The sequence below is a fragment of the Tachypleus tridentatus genome, chromosome 13 (genome assembly GCF_004210375.1).
Source record: "Tachypleus tridentatus isolate NWPU-2018 chromosome 13, ASM421037v1, whole genome shotgun sequence".
Lineage (NCBI taxonomy): Eukaryota > Metazoa > Arthropoda > Merostomata > Xiphosura > Limulidae > Tachypleus > Tachypleus tridentatus.
Window position 1 is genome coordinate 170,773,710 of NC_134837.1, and position 15,512 is coordinate 170,789,221.

The window sequence follows — 15,512 nt, forward strand, 5'->3', positions numbered from 1 at the left end:
TTACAGTTGCTATACAAGTCAACTATGGAGTAGGACCCTTTTTCTACACCGCCGGTTTCGACGCCTCTAATTAAGGTACACTACTCTTTCTTTTAATGTTACATTGATTAGTGTTTAATATATCTATTTTATATTACTGTAATTTGTTCATTTTACACTTTTACTCTAGGGATTTATTAAGTATTTTACACTGTTAGCTTAGCATAATGATTTAGAACGAACATAAATTTCCTAAGACAAATTTCGTGTTAGAAAAACACATAGGTTCAAAAAGTCTTGACAGAAATGTACACAAACCCTATAACCCAATAGCTTTCAGTTTGCCCCTGAGGAAGGAAGGTCCACCTTTCGAAAGCGCACGGGTTATAGGGGTTTTATTCATTTCTATCAAAACCTCGAGAGATATTATTGTGTTTACGGCCAAAAATATCGTTAATAGCGAGAGCACCTAACTGATGGATCAGCGGTAAGTTACTTACAACGCTCAAAATACATTATTCCATTCCGTATAGTGGAAAGAGAGAAGATGGTCTTTGTGGAACTTAGGTCTGTAAAACAAAATGCAAGGCTCCCTAGAAATCTGTTAGAAGTGTTTTCTAACAACAAAAACGACCATGTGAAAAACAAACTAACTTGTCCAACGAACTAACATTAACGGTGAGACTAAAACTTGTTCAACGAACTAAGATCAACAGTGAAACAAGTTTGTTGTTTTTTGGCGCAAAACAACTAGGCTATCTGCGCCAGTGAAATTAACTAACTAACTTGACCAACGAACTAACATTAACGGTGAAACTAATTGAATCAAACTATCTTGCCCAACAAACTAATATTAACGGTAAAAGTAATGGCCCTCAGTCAAATCTTGTTATCCAGAGCATCAAACGATATTATTTCCACAGCCCTGAGAACAGCATATTAATCAGCTATACTCATATGGGGAATTTTTTTGGTTTTTAATCTAAATAGATAGCTTGGTCTAATAAAAAGTTTGATATTACCAACCTTGCTATTTTGACAAAGAACTACCTTTACTTAGAACTATGTTTAAGCATAAACTACTCTACAACTTCGAAGAATATCACGTCTTCCACGTCATAAGACAACTATTAATATTTTTAAAACGTGGGGGCTACTTACCAGCATCTCTACCTTTTCATATGGTCAGCATGTCAAGTGTAGTGATCAGTAAAAAAGTATCTGCTGTACTGACCACAAACAAAGACACACCTTAGTCTTGACCACGGCATCGCTCAGCGGTGGGAATTGGCCACGTTTACATCTTGGTACACATCACGTTAATTTAAAACATCTTAATGAACACGAAAAACGTGCAAGAAAATGCAAAAAAGTGCCCAAACAAAGACCCAGGCATTTTAAAAATTATAAAAAGGCTTTAGCTACATAATACTTTCATCTCGCAAGTAATGTTCATTGAAGAAAAAAACCAAAAAAACACTCAAACTAAAAGAAGGCCCGGCAGTAGCAGAGTAAGGCTGGAGGAAAGGCAGCTATTTATCAACACCTACCGCCAGCTCTTGGGCTACTCTTTTACCAACAACTAGTGGGATTGATCGTAACATTATAACGCCCTCACGGCTAAAAGAGCGAACATGTTTGGTGTGACGGGGATTCAAACCCGCGATCTTCGGAATATGAGTCGAGTGCCTTAACCACCTGGCCATGCCGGGCCCGGTATAAGACGTTACGATTACAATTGTTTAAATACGTACAAAGTTAAAACTTATCTTTTAATTTAAAATGTTACAAAAGTACCTTTACTATCTTAGTAGCCAAGCGTATTTATTAAAACTTTACATACACGAACACAAACTTATATAGCACTTGTTTACATTTTGAATCATTTCCGATGGACTTAACCTGGCACTGTTGCCGTACTTCTTGGAACGGATTAACTTAGTCTGACAGTCAGTGATGTCGAGAAAACCCACTTGTAGAGAAATATATATGCAAAAACGGCTCATTTGGGTTGAGAAAATATTTTACGTAGAAGAGCGAAAAACGATTCGACCTTCTTAGGTCATCGTCAGGTTCACAAAGAAAGAAAGAAGTAACTGACCGGAAGCTGACCACATGTTTGGAAGGGGTTGTGTAACTGAGTGTCGGAATGTAGAGGGCGGTGTTAGATGTTTTAATATATAATTTTATATTATTTATTTTATTATATTTAATATAGGTATAAAGGCGTTCCTTTATATTGGTTTATGCATGGGCAACCCAGTATCACCAGTTCTAGCCAATATTTTTATGGCACAAGTTGAAACACAAGCAATTAACACAGCATTACATCCACCACTATACTGGTACAGATATGTTGACGACATAATTGAGGGATTCAGATCTACAGAACACACACTTAATTTTTTCAATCACATTAACTCTATACATCCCAACATTAACTTCAAAGAAAGCAATCAAATATCATTTCTTAACCTCAAAATTACAAGAACCAACACACAATTCAAAACAGAAATCCACCGAAAAATAACCCATACTGGACTATACATTCCTTGGGACTCAGCACATGAAACAAAACAAAAACTCAACATATTAACAAACCAAATAAACACAGCAATAAAATTATGCTCACCAAGTAAAATTAAGGATGAATTAGACAAAATAAAACAATACTTCATCAACATCAATAAGTTTCTTCCACAAACCATAGAAAACATTATACGCACACACCTAGACATAAAGCAAAATCAACCAACAAAAGTAAATATATCTCACAAATCAAAAAATCACGAAACCATATACTGCTGAAAACCATACATTCCCGATATCAGCAGACAAATAACCAACATTTGGCAAAAAAGTAGTAACAAAATATGACATTCCAGTTAATACCAAATTTATTCAAAAACCAGGCACAAAACTGAGGTCTATACTATGTAAAAACTACACTGACAAACACCACACCAACATTATTTATAAAATACAATGTGATAACTGACACGACTTCTATATTGAAGAAACAAGTAAAAAAATGGAAACCAGATTCAAAGAACATAAAAAGTTACCTTCACACGTTTTCGAACACTGCAAATCAAATAAACACAACATAACCATAGAAAACACTCAAATACTAAATAAAGAAACAAACATAAACAAACGCAAAATTAAAGAAGCCTTACTTATACAACAATTTAAACCCAAAATAAACCAATATAAAGGAACGCCTTTATACCTATATTAAATATAATAAAATAAATAATATAAAATTATATATTCAAACATCTAACACCGTCCTCTACATTCCGACACTCAGTTACACAACCCCTTCCAAACATGTGGTCAGCTTCCGGTCAGTTACCTCTTTCTTTCTTTGTGAACCTGACGATGACCTAAGAAGGTCGAAACGTTTTTCGCTCTTCTACGTAAAATATTTTCTCAACCCAAACGAGCCGTTTTTTGCATATATATTACTCTGACAGTGTTACCGTACTCCTTGGAACAAGTTATTACATGATGGTCCTGTACTGGTTAAATTTAACAAATATCTAACCAAAAGCTATATGCGCTAGCTGTCAACTATTGGGTTACTCTTTTTTTAATATAATGTGGGATTGGCCATCAAGTTATTAGGTCACATGGCTGAAAGGACGGGCATGGTTGGTAACTGGATTCGAATCCACGACCTGCAGAAAGCGAATGGAGCGCCCAAAACATTATGATGCACCACATGTACGATTCTTCTGTATTTCATAAAATTAACAAATTATTAATATACTCTTTGTACACCATGGCTTTATAAAGTCGATATGGTATCCAAGATAAATTATAACGCTTTTATTTTTAAGTTTACAAACTGAAATTGAATTTTTATGTTTTCAAACTGATATTGATTCATGTTAAATTACTAAACAATTGTGCATTTTTATATTATAATTACGTGCCTAACCGACATATTAACAGACGCATAATACTTTGATAGCTTCGCTAACGCCGAACGTACACACAAATATACCTAACTCGTGGTTCGACGCTCAACTTTCAAGATATTTTGCACGACCGGTGTATTAAAAACCACGATTCGTTCCGCTGAGGTTTATATACAATAATAAAGTGATTTAAGCTTATTAGCCTAAAGAAAACAACAACAAAAATCCTGATTGCCTGAGAAAAAATTTCTAAACCATACCTTTAAAACGTAGACAGGCAAAGTCAATAAAACAAAAGAAGTGCTCGGCATCACATCATTAAATTCTATATAAAGAGCGAACAACGAGTCTTTTTTTATGTATTCAACAACAAGGCTTACTATAATAACATTTAACATTTAAGTTTTACGATTAACTGCGATGCACAACGATAAAAGCACAGAAAACAATATAATCCATATTTATCTTCTTAATTTAACCCTGTCAGATCTTGGGTTATGGAGAGCTCTCTCACGAACTCTATCCAGCTGGAAATACAGTAAAGTAAATCATAACTCCTACAGAATTAATCATACTTCGTTTCGTTTTTAACTGAACTTCAATTATTAAGGATCAAAAGAATAAATCGCACACACGGACATTTATATTTTTATAAAATACAAAAGTTTCCTAGAGTCGAAGAAGAAAGGACTGAGGGTATAGCTACTCAAAATGACGTAAATATAAGTACACAAACGAGCATGTACTAAGACAGATTAGTTTGTTTGTTTTGAAGTTCAGCACAAAGCTACACAATGGGTTATCTGTGCTCTGTCAACCACGGGTATCGAAACCTGGTTTCTAGTGTTGTAACTCCGCCTACATATCGCTGTACCATTGGAGAGCTACAGATTGATAATAAGGAACAACATTTTAATGAAAGTCGCACACTATGGTCCGAAATATAATTATCAAAATCAGGGGAAAATTCTGGAAAAATAATCTGTGGCTTAAAAGGTTGAATCAAACAGATTTGTTAGAAAGTTTTCCCTGATATGTTTCGCATTTTATGAGAAAATAATATCTGGACATAGAATACAGTCCGTAAAAAATGAATAATGCACAAATTATATCTACGTTTTGAAACATACTGTGTTGTTGTATGTTCTAAACATTTCTCTTAGTTTATTGTTATCACTAAGTGTTAAAATACTTGAACAACAGGCGCCGTTTTAGTATTTTGATCGAGGGGGCAGAATTAATATGGAGAAAACACTGTTGTTGAATAGACATGACTATTGAGGAGAAAATTAATTTTCTAAGTTTTAGATTAATACGGTATAAACGGCCAGGTGAGAGACCTCTTAGGCTCAGACATAGCTGACCAAGAAGAGAAAATCAAGTAATCACCTCACGTAATTTATGTAACTATACCCTTAGCCAAAGAACGGAATTGACGGATACTTATAAAAACCCTCACTGTTGAAAGTGAGGAGAGTGTTTAGCCATATATAACGACTTGACCTTTGTACTTTCCTACCCACAGTTCGGTACGCTAACAGTAAACGCAGTATATATTATGACGCTATCAAAAGTTCAAATGTTGAAGATGAATTAGACATCAGACTCCTTAAAATAACGAGTTGCGAAAGATTTTGAGTAATCAGTGAATCAGTCCTTGTTACAGATTTTAACTCTCAGATGCTTGTGACAGGCTCAGCGAGTTCTAACTGCTGTTTTAGTATTTAAACTTTTGATTGTTCGACTTGAAGTTAGGCGTAAGAACATCACTTGCTTTGTAATAAATGAAGTCGATAGGTAAATGAGGTTCATACTTACCTTTTAAAGGAGTGCTTTAATCGCTACCGCTACAAGAAGAAAAATACAGCAGCGCGACCATCTATCTATACATAGCGGGAATTTAATTACGTTAATATGTATTTTATTCCCCGAATGGGATTGATATTTAACGAGGGTCGGTTGGAAACGCTAGTTTCTATTGCCACACTACACAAGTTAAGATTCAGTAGCATGTAACTGTAGTAAATTTTGGATTATCGTGGGAAAGTTGTTTTGTTTACATCAGGCTGACTAGTGGGATTGCATCAAGACATCAGGAGAAGCTGTAAGGAGATCTGGAAATAAGATGAAGTTTGTTTCTTTAATGACTGTGGTCCTGTTTCTTGTTAAGAACACTACTGGAACACAGAAGTAGCTGGTTCAAGTACGTCCATTTGTTGGTAGACGGCGCTACTGTTTGTCGTTAGAAACTTATAAATATATTGAATCTATCGCTTCTTTTGAAACTGGTATTTTTCATTTCAATGGATAATGTCGGAATGAAAAACGCAAATTTATTGGTGAATGGTAACACTTTATTGTTACCATAATTAGCACTGATAGCCAATTGTGTTTCCATTTGCTTAAACTACAAACAAACAAAGCTACAATAACATGGTAAAGCCTTCTCAGAACAGCCTATTCGTATTTGTGAATGATGAGAAAACAGTACTTAACAACCACATAGCCTTTTAATGACAGTAAATCACGATTTATAATACATGTCTAGGATTTTCTTTAGTAATGATCCGACATTTAATGTAAAATAGCTGGTTTATCTGATTATCTTGTATTATCAACGGAAACGTGTTAACCAAGAAGAGTTTACTAGAATTGTACAGCTCAGAAACTGAATAAAACATTTAACAGTAGTTCTAAATTAAATGTTTATATAAACCTAAATTGACAATAAAATGAACATATAACCATCAGTGATGTCGAGAAACCCACTTGTTGAGAAATTTATATGCAAAAACGGCTATATATATTCATTATATTTATTAATTTGTGAACCTGACGATGACCGAAAAAGGTCGAAACGTTGTTCGCTCTTCTATGTAAAATATTTTCTCAACCCAAACGAGCCGTTTTTGCATATAAATTTTTGAACATATAACCAGCAAATGCTAAATATAACAACATAATTCAAATATGATTCATTCAAATTAAGCACAAAGCTACACAATAGGCTATCTGTACTCTGCCTACCATGAATATCGAAATCTAGTTTCTAGCGGTGCGAGTTCGCTGACATATCGCTGTGTCACTAGGGGGCTAAACGAACACACAGAACGCTTTATATATATCGTATTACTTCGAATTTAACTCGTACCCCATTTAAAAAATATATATATTTTTAGGAAAAAATTGGATGATAATTAGAAAGCAGTAAATATGTTTTAAAATACTTTGTTAACAAAGCAAAAATGTTAATATTGTATTTAAAATGGAATAAATAAAAATATACAAAATATACAGGAAGTTTGAAATTTTCGTTACAATAATGTTTCTTCCTGCTTTCTTTATTGAATCAGAATGCTACTCCGATATTTCTTCTGACTCACTGTTATATTCTGAAATTGAAGCATCTTCATCGCTTGATTCACTGTTGTCCTAACGAATGTCATCTTTGATTCCATCTTCCGCATTAGATAAACATTTTAAAAACGATTTTCTAATAATATTGTACGAAATTTCTTTCCAAGCTTTTGAAATCCACTTGACTATTACTGGTGCTGAAACCCTATTTATTTTGCCACTTGATGTCAAAGCATGATTGTCTTTATTCAACCAAGCATCGTAATGCTTACGGACACGATCTTTGAATGACTTGTTAATGGACACATCAATAGGTTGTAACTGACCTGGCATTCCTCCAGGAATTATCACCAGATAACTGTTTTTGTTTCTTGATCTACTCTTGATTTTATCCATAAAATGGCCACGAAATGCATCCATTACAAGCATGTTCTGTTGCTATAATAATAAACGAGGCCGACGTTCCTATAAACATCCCAAACACTCTTCAATTAACTCTGATGTCATCCATGCTTTTCTTTTGTGTGTGTGCACGAATTATTACATCTTCCCAAATATTTTCTTTCGGCAATGTTTTTCTGTTTAATATGACATACAGTGGTAATTTATTTCCATCTGCAGTTACACATAGCATGACATTAGCTCTTAACTTTTTTTGACCAATGGTTTTGATTGTCACCTGTTTTTCTCCTTTGTCATCTACAGTGTAGTTGCGCGACATGTCGTAAAAACCGATTTGGTTTAGGAAATATTGATCCTTTTGGCGTAGACCAATAACGTAACGTTGATATTCAATAAGTTTTGTTTCAAAATCTGACGGCAATTTTTGACTAATTGTTATCCATCTCACAAACCTTGAAAGAAATACCAACATTACCTGCACATTCTTTCACTTTTAACATTAAGACTTCTCTAGTGACAGACAGTCCTTTATTTCATAACTCTCTGAAATACGTTAAAACAGCGGCATCAATTTTAGGATGTCTTCCTTTTCTTGGGCCAGAAAATGACTTTGTACTTTTCTTGCAAGAAAATAACTTGGTTTTCATACTACGCCAACGAAGTACATTTGCCTCACTCACCGCTTACTTTTTAGGCTGCACGATTCGTAATCTTTTCGGCGCACAAAATTATTTTTCTTTTAAATTCTGCACAGTATGTAAAACGCTTCTCCTTGGGTGAAAAATGCAATAGAAATAAAAGACACAACAAAATAACATCTGAACAACATGAAAATCAGACAAAGACTGAGGGCAGTGATATTCGGATACTCCGCTAGAGGCGCTGACATCGGCAAATGTGACGTTTTGTGCGTGTTATCTTTCAGTAAGTATCGGACGTGTCTAGACAAAATACTTTGGAGTACTGAACAAGGATATCTGAGTGAGAATTCTTAATTCGAATGTAAATAGCATAACGTACCTTCAGTAAATAATGAACAACCTAATGAAAATATGTTTATATACTACAAAGACTCAAAATAAAAATTCTTAGGCCTACGATGCAATTTTCTAATAAATGATAGTTAAATCATTAATAATCAAAATCCTATCGCGTTAAAAATTTAAATATCAATATTCTTGAAAAAATTACCAACTAAAGTTGGTAATAACCAATTATTCAAACAAATATTAATTAAAATGATCTCAATTAGACTGAAAGATGATCGCTCCTAAAGCTACAATATTCACTTAGCATACTAAAATTGTTTAATTCGTTTTAAGATGAGTACGAATCATGTTGCTTGGGAAAATATAAAATAAACGAACTTACGCATACACATACAAAATATGTTAAAGTTTAATAAAAAATTTTGTAATCTTTACTAAAACAAATCAAACCTATTGTTATTATATTTTTTTATCAATAAAGTTATTAATTAATTAATATTCAGTGTCTTAGTTTGTTACTTATAACCTCCTACTAGTTATAATGGATCTTAGGTTACACTGGAAACATTTATCATTTCAGTTATCCACCTGCCCAATAGCTACTAAAATCTGGTCAAATTCAATGTCCGCCAAACACCTAGCTATATCGTTATGACTCCAGTTACCCCGTTTAGTGCTGAATATTTAACAAATATGTACATTATGGCTGGTAAAGCAGATGATTACAGTGAGAAAATGAAGAAGGAAAAGGGTAACCTTTTTAAAGCCACCACTTTCATGAAGGCTTAGCTGACAACATGTACAACGAACCAATCTTTACTTTTGTTTTTATCTATATACGACTCACTGATTAACATATTGGACTATGAATCCAAAGTTTCATGGATTATACCCTGCTGTCGCTAAAAAAAAAAAAAAAAATTGCATCATAAGAATTACAGTGATATTTCGCTATTCCATTACAGTAGACTACGAGCTGGCGGTAGATAGTGATGGTTAGTTGTTTCTCCGTTGGTCTATCATTTCAAAATTAGGGAGAGCTAGTACAGATACTTTTGCATATATCCTTCGAATTTCTAGATGGCTCTGTTATTTTTTGTTTTTAAGTATGGTAATTGTTAATAATAAGGTTCTTAATTTTCACACTTGTATTATTATTGTATTTATATTGGTGTTGTGTTTCTTAATGAGTCGTTTCTAATTATCCAAATACATTTTCATTGATGTGTTCCACATAATGAACTGTGGTAACGATAAATGATTTGCATCTTTAATATTTCTATTTGTATGTTTGTTTGACGCATTTGTTTTCTCGGATGTGACGATTATTTTTTCAACAACTTCTTTCGGATAGTTGCTTTTGGAATGAAGATTTTAGAAATTATTTGTAAATGATTGTCTAAATTGTTTGCAAAGCAGAACTCGAAATTGGTGAGGGTTGGAAGCCAACAGACTGAAAAGAAAATACTGGCGAAACCGTAATAAGTGTCTGATAAGTAACCCGCGCGGCCTCTTAAAATCAAAAGAATCATTAAAAGTTTGATTTCACATAAATTTATTTAAGTTCCTTAACCGAGAAGAGCTTATGGCAAACCACGAATGGGCCTTCCCAAACTTAGTAACACTCGTCAGTCAGGCATAGTCCAGAAATATCATCACTGTGTCCAATGTTCAAACTTTTTGTATTAGTGTAATGGAACAGATATATGATAATCTATTTAAACAGTTTGAATCGCAGAGTGATATCTGAACTTTTATAGAGGTGACTACTGTTTACAATATCAGATAAATACTTTTTTAAAACTTTTTATATGACACCAAGTCTGCATCAAGGCTAATACATTTGAAAAATGTACATACAAGTTTGTTTTTTGTCAAAAATTTCCAAGAAAGAGCTGCAAACTTGTATGCACTGCATGTACATTATTCGTAAATGTGTGTTCGAACAAACACTTTTCAAACCAACTTTGCAGACTGCACTAACCAAAAACATAAAAATAAAACGTTATATTACTGTTTTACCAATCAAGTCACAATCACAAATCACTGATTGCCGATTATCATAGCGCACAACAAGCTCAATTCTGACTGCTGATTATATACTCTAAAGTTCATGACGTCATTGTGTATTGTTGTTGACGGTTTAACCATAAAAATTGTAATGACTTCAGAGAACGCACTCTGATGCTTCATTAAATTCAATATGCTTTAAGTTATCAATAAAATAAAAAAGTCACAATCTCCTTTCTGTTTTTTATTTGAATGAGTGTAAAATAAAAATAGGGACTGACCTTGTGGCCAGTACACAATTGCTACATAATGTTATGTGATCATTGTGAGAGACAAGCATGTTGTTGAGGTTGATTGCCTAAATTAACCGTCCACTTCAGCCATAAGTTCAGAGACTTTTGCTATCACTCTACACATTTTGAACTAAACCACTTTAAACTAAAGGAAGTATTCCAACCAAAAGTCAAATAAACTGACAGCGTTTGAAAGTCTTCGCTCCCAAAAAGGTGAATCGTCAATTTGTTTGCCAAAAAATCTTATTAACCGGCTTTATTTAATTAAAAAAAAGCTCCTAATCGTATCTTTATTGTTTATGTAATGAACAACTTTAAAACCCTGGAAATTAATAATAATGGAAAGCGTTAAATGTATTATCATAAAGACGACCCACATCGGGCTGGTTGAATTACTTAAAATTTATCACCTCCAGACTCGACACACGTTTTCATCGAATATTTTAAAATTCTGTCCTTATACATGTTACTTTTCAAATCTGTCTAAAATTACGAAGTGTTATGTTTTACTGTCGATAAAAGACGTATACACTCTCTTCTATTAGTAACAGGTTCAAAGGGCAATCAGTTTCAACTGCCCACTTTTGTAATTTTTATATTTTAAGTGTCTGCTTCCTATTCAAAACTCCCAAAATGTCTAATTTGTTATTATTCAGAAGTAATCCAACTATTAATTACGTTTGTCAAACCACAGCTAATTTTAAGGTAACTTCTTGGAACTATGCATAATCATAACTGACGGAACTATCAAATGATGAAATGGAATGTTCAACAGCTGTCCAAAAAATTTGTTATTTTTTGTAAATATTTATATGTACCCATTTACTACTTTCAACTTACAGTAACATGCGGAATTCAAACAACTGAAAAAACATCCTATTGGATACTAATGTTATCTTCCAAATTTCCAATCGTTCTGTTGTCATGCGCTCCACGGCGACATCCCCAGACAATTATCTAAATATACATTGCGGTGCTACTATATTTTCACGTTTAATAACCCGGCCCTGGTATACCCCGCAGCTGAGGGAAAAAATTACACTAAGAAGCTTTTAGAGACATATTACATACATTAGTATATAACCCGCAAGTAAGAACACAAATTTTGGAAGACAAGAAATATTAAAGAATAAAACTATCACTAAACAGACACACCCTATAGTTATGTCACGTGGTGAAACCAATCACAAGTTAAAGGTTATGGTGACGCTATTAGACACTCTAAACGTGAATTTGTTTGTTTCTGTTATTGAACACATGACTACACAACGGGTTATTTGTGCACTATCCGCTACATGCATCGAAACCCGGTTCCTAGTAGTGTGAGTTCGAACACATACCACTATGCCACTGGTGGGTCCCTAAAAGTGAAACCTACTTCTCTTGGAAAACGTAAACAACTAATTAAGTCTAAATTGTAATCTATTGAAGTACTGACAAATACAGTCAAGATTATTCCAATTTAACTAGAAAAAAACATAGATTAGTAACAGACGTAGAAATGAGCCGATTGACGAATCGTTCCAAATCTTGAACAACAACATATATATATAAGCACTTGTGTATAAAGTTAAAATAATAAATACAATAGTGAAACTCAATACAAAATTAAAATCATAAAATAATAACTCCGTTATAATTACAAATGCATGCCATAAACTTAAGAATTTTGATCCTTATGGAAGGAAACAAATTACAGATATAGAAACTATAAAATCATTAAAAATAATAAAGATATTGTTATTTCTCAAGCAGATAAAGGAGGACAAATTGTAATGTTTAATAAATGCCACTACATTAAAAGAGTAGAAGATTTATTAAATAAGGCTTCTTATGATAAAGTTAGATACAACCCTACAACTAAGTATCAAAAACTGGTAAAAAGGAAAGTTAAAAACTATCTTTAATAAATGTAAAGTGCAGATTTATCCCTGTTAATTTCATTACTCCTAGATTTTATGCACTTCCAAAAATACACAAAAGGAATGACAGTTTTAGACCAATTGTATGGACCAATCAATATACAAAATAGCTAAATATATAGCTCAGAAATATTCTAGTTTGAGAAATAAATATACAGTTACAAATGCCATAGAATTTGTAGAAACAATCAAGGACATAAAATTAAATAAGGATGATTTGTTAGTATCATCTGATGTAATATAACTGTTTACAAAAGTTCCAGTTGAAGAAACAAGTTCCTCCAAAACAGAACTTGAACAACTGGAATTCTAGGTATAATCAATTTAACCCTTTCGGCGCGGTTGGTGACAGAAGTCGACTTGAAGGCTCAGTGCAGACCTTCCTTTATTCTTGTTATTCTTATGTATTGAATTTAACATATATAGTATTGGGTACAATCACTGAATATTTCAGGGACTTTTGTTGAGTTATTGCTGAGATATCATGCTTTTAGTACTGATACTATAATTAGTTGAAGTATCAAAAATATATATTCAGCACCATGCTAAACATTAAAAGTTGTTATTCAGCGTCAAAAGGGCTAACAAAGGTGTGTGTTAAAAATCAACCTTTTCAGGGTAACAATGTTTTTTATTGACAAAATGAAGGTTTGGCAATGGGATCTCCACTATTACCATTGCTATGTGACTTATATATGAATGGATTTGAAATAAAAACGACAAGTGGTGCAAAATATAAGTCAGATTTTTAGGTAAGGTATGTAGATGACACTTTCTTGGTGTAAAAATATGGTATTGAATGGTAAAGAATCTTCCACACAATTTACTCATAAAATTGAGTAAAATAATAGTTTGCCTTTTTTCAGAACTATTGACAAAAAGGAATGAACAGGGGATTTTAGAAGCATCTATTTATAGGAAACCTTTTTTTGTTCTTAAACCAACGTACCAGGAATCATGTTATACACAAACACTAAAATTATCTGAATTTTCTATTTATAAAATTTTGAGGATAATGTACAAAGAAGATGATTTTAAAAATGAGTTGTTATTGATAACATATGTAGCACCTGAAAGAGTATTTAACCCAAGTATCATGGATAAAGCAGTTAATAAATTCACTAACGTGACAATTAAAATCGATAAATAACTTTTATGCAATAATAAAGATTATGTACAATTAATGGATCAATTTGAAATTTACAAACATGAGTGTGGACGTATCTATATTGCACAAACAAAATTTAAGTTAAAATTTAAAAAAAAAAAATAATGGGTTATATGGGAACAAGAGTAGATTACACTGACAGTGCTGCACATATTTTCTTTCATTATTTATTTGGATTATTAAAAAACACTACTTTCAAGGAGAACAAAAACGTTCCTGTTACACCACACTTCAAAGAGAAATTACAAATCACACATGAAATAAAAATCATTTAAGGGGTCTGAAATAAAAATAAGTGGTTTGGCTTGTTTTTAATTTTTCCATGAAGTATGAGTTCACACATAAATTGATATATTTAGTTCCCTTTTAATTTACACAATATCTACTATTTAATTCAGTGATTTCTTTTTCTGATATCTTCTACAATAGAGCAAATTTTAAAATAAGCTATAGAATCGACCCCTAAAAATTCATGCTTTGGGGCCTGGCTGGCTCCCTAAAAACAATTAAGCATGAGCCCAGCAGAGCATATATTAAAAACTATTACCATTTACTTTAAAAGCAAATTTATATGCTTTTCTTGGAATTTAGGTATATAGGTAAAAATAAATATTTAAACAAATGGTGGAACGTTTTTGTTTTGGTCATGTGGTAAACAAACTATTTTTAAGGTTTATAGGCATTGTTTAACAATATTCTGACCAATTATCACAAAACCATTACCATGAATAAGGGGATGTAACCACCATTGGCACAGATAAGCTGATGTTACACCTGGAACTTTGCTAAGTGTGATTCTTGCTCACAAATACATACATACAACTTCATTCAGTTTTAATTTGATTTTAGCCTGGCATGAAAGATTATTTGATGCTTTCCATCTACTTCTGTCTTTAGTATTTTTCAATGCATTAACCTGTGACTGGTAAGGTTCCTTACAATGACTAATGTATTGTTTGCTTGTTTCTCAAAATTGCATAAAGCTGCTTAAGAACTACTTGAGCTAGCTGTTTCTAACTTTCTCTAACAGCTTAAAGAGAAGGAGCCTGGTTAATATCAACAGGTTAATGTATGTAATAGTAAGCTATATTTTGTTTTTCATTATTTTTAACTGTACATGACACAGTAACTTAGAAATTCGATGGGTTTCCTTGATGGTCTAAACATGTTCAAACTATTTGCTAATTAAAATTACAATACTAATTTTTTTTTTCAAGTAAAGATATAAACTTTTAATACACTGAATAGCTTTGTGATATATTTATCAGTACTTTAGGTGATCCATTATCAAATTAATGTACAATCACCATCATGAATACTGTCCATTTACGTGGAATCAAGGCCAGAACGTAGCTTTCTGACAGTCCTCTCTTACAACAGAAGTATATCAGAATTGACATCATGGGATAAATGCATCATCGTTCCATTACAAAAGTTCCATAATTACTTTTTTTTTTGCCTTAGAT

General features: G+C 32.8%; 1 protein-coding gene across 6 annotated transcripts in view; it reads right to left on the minus strand.

Moving 5' to 3' along the window:
• The window catches only part of LOC143236006 (uncharacterized), a 96,530-nt gene that overhangs the window by 64,779 nt on the left and 16,239 nt on the right, over positions 1-15,512 (minus strand). Inside the window, exon 1 of one of the 6 annotated variants that reach the window (XM_076474194.1) lies at positions 5,724-6,014. The exons of the other annotated variants lie outside the window; for them this stretch is intronic. The gene's annotated coding sequence lies outside the window, so the exon portion shown is untranslated. Of the gene's footprint in view, positions 1-5,723; positions 6,015-15,512 lie in introns of those variants that run through there. 6 annotated transcript variants of the gene reach the window in all.